Source organism: Arachis ipaensis, chromosome B8 (assembly GCF_059453495.1).
Source record: "Arachis ipaensis isolate K30076 ecotype BB chromosome B8, ASM5945349v1, whole genome shotgun sequence".
Taxonomy (NCBI): Eukaryota; Viridiplantae; Streptophyta; class Magnoliopsida; order Fabales; family Fabaceae; genus Arachis; species Arachis ipaensis.
This window is the reverse complement of record NC_142443.1, coordinates 117,933,380-117,935,955: the sequence shown is the minus strand read 5'-3', so window position 1 is coordinate 117,935,955 and position 2,576 is coordinate 117,933,380. Positions and strand designations below refer to the sequence as shown.

The 2,576-nt window shown below is 43.2% G+C and overlaps 1 non-coding gene across 1 annotated transcript; it reads left to right on the top strand.

The window, feature by feature from the left end:
• Positions 1-2,058: 2,058 nt before the first annotated feature.
• Positions 2,059-2,166, top strand: LOC148549389 (small nucleolar RNA R71). Its single transcript, XR_015897656.1, has one exon. It is a non-coding gene; the product is annotated as a small nucleolar RNA R71 (small nucleolar RNA).
• Positions 2,167-2,576: the final 410 nt, after the last annotated feature.

Below are 2,576 nucleotides of genomic sequence, written 5' to 3'. Positions count from 1 at the left end.
CGTTCAGCGCCAGGTTGGTGCCCATTTTGGGCGTTCAACGCCCTTTGCTGCCATTTCTGGCATTGAACGCCAGAACCATGCTTGTTCTGGGCGTTCAGCGCCAGGATGCTCCCATTCTGGGCGTTCAGCGCCAGAACTATGCTCTGTTCTGGCGTTTGAACGCCAGACAGATGCTCCTCCAGGGTGTGATTTTTCTTCTGTTGTTTTTGATTCCGTTTTCAATTTTTCTATTTATTTTGTGACTCCACATGATCATGAACCTATAAAGACACATAACTAAGAAAAATATAGTTAGATAAATAAACATTGGGTTGCCTCCCAACAAGCGCTTCTTTAATGTCAATAGCTTGACAGTGGGCTCTCATGGAGCCTCACAGGTGTGCAGAGCTTTGTTGAGACTCTCCAACACCAAACTTAGAGTTTGGATATGGGAGTTCAACACCAAACTTAGAGTTTGGTTGTGGCCTCCCAACACCAAACTTAGAGTTTGACTGTGGGGGCTCTGGTTGACTCTGCTTGGAGAGAAGCTTTTTCTGCTTCCTCTCCATGGTTGCAGAGGGAGATCCTTGAGTTTTAAACACAAGGGAGTCCTCATTCCATTGAAGGATTATTTCACCTCTGTCAACATTAATCACAGCTCTTGCTGTGGCCAGGAAAGGTCTTCCTAGGATGATGGATTCATCCTCTTCCTTTCCAGTATCCAGGACTATGAAATCAGCAGGGATGTAAAGGCCTTCAACCTTTACTAATACGTCCTCTACTTGTCCATAAGCCTGTTTTCTAGAGCTGTCTGCCATCTCTAATGAGATTTTAGTAGCTTGCACCCCATAGATTCCCAGTTTCTCTATTACAGAGAGGGGCATGAGGTTTATTCCTGAACCAAGGTCACACAGAGCCTTAAAGATCATGGTGCCTATGGTACAGGGTATTATGAACTTTCCAGGATCCTGTCTCTTCTGAGGCAATGTCAGTTGATCCAGATCACTTAGTTCATTGATGAACAAGGGAGGTTCAACTTCCCAAGTATCAATGCCAAATAATTTGGCATTTAGCTTCATGATTGCACCAAGAAACTTGGCAGTTTGCTCTTCAGTAACATCCTCATTCTCTTCAGAAGAGGAATACTCATCAGAGCTCATGAAGGGCATAAGGAGGTTCAATGGAATCTCTATGGTCTCTAGATGAGCCTCAGAGTCCTTTGGTTCCTCAGAGGGAAGCTCCTTATTGACCACTGGACGTCCCAGGAGGTCTTCCTCCTTGGGATTCACGTCCTCTCCTCTCCTCACAGGTTCGGCCATGGCGCTTATGTCAATGGCCTTGCACTCTCCTTTTGGATTCTCTTCTGTATTGCTTGGGAGAGTACTAGGAGGGATTTCAGTGATCCTTTTACTCAGCTGGCCCACTTGTGCTTCCAGATTTCTAATAGAAGATCTTGTTTCATTCATGAAACTTACAGTGGCCTTAGATAGATCAGAGACTAAGTTTGCTAAATTAGAAGCATTTTGTTCAGAGTTCTCTGTCTGTTGCTGAGTTGATGATGGAAAAGGCTTGCTATTGCTAAACCTGTTTCTTCCACCATTATTAAAGCCTTGTTGAGGCTTTTGATCCTTCCATGAGAAATTTGGATGATTTCTCCATGTTGAGTTATAGGTGTTTCCATAAGGTTCACCTAAGTAATTCACCTCTGCTATTGCAGGGTTCTCAGGATCATAAGCTTCTTCTTCATAAGAAGCCTCTTGAGTACTGTTGGATGCAGCTTGCATTCCATGCAGACTCTGAGAGATCATATTGACTTGCTGAGTCAATATTTTATTCTGAGCCAATATGGCATTCAGAGTATCAACTTCAAGAACTCCCTTCTTCATAGGCGTCCCATTACTCACAGGATTCCTTTCAGAAGTGTACATGAACTGGTTATTAGCAACCATGTCAATGAGTTCTTGAGCTTCTGCAGGCGTTTTCTTTAGGCGAATGGATCCACCTGCAGAAGTGTCCAGTGACATCTTTGATAGCTCAGATAAAACCATCATAGAATATATCCAGGATGGTCCATTCTGAAAGCATGTCAGAAGGACACTTTTTGGTCAACTGTTTGTATCTTTCCCAAGCTTCATAGAGGGATTCATCTTCTTTCTGTCTGAAGGTTTGAACATCAGCTCTAAGCTTGCTCAGCTTTTGAGGAGGAAAGTACTTGGCTAAGAAAGCCGTGACCAGCTTATCCCAAGAGTTCAGGCTGTTTTTGGGTTGAGAATCCAACCATAATCTAGCTCTGTCTCTTACAGCAAAAGGGAAAAGCATGAGCCTGTAGACTTCAGGATCTACTCCATTAGTCTTAACAGTATCACATATCTGCAAGAATTCAGTTAAGAACTGAAAAGGATCTTCAGATGGAAGTCCATGAAACTTGCAGTTCTGCTGCATCAGAAAAACTAATTAAGGTTTCAGCTCAAATTTGTTTGCTCCAATGGCAGGAATGGAGATGCTTCTTCCATGTAAATTGGAATTAGGTGCAGTAAAGTCACCAAGCATCCTCCTTGCATTATTATTATTTTCGGCTGCCATCTCCTCTTCTTGTT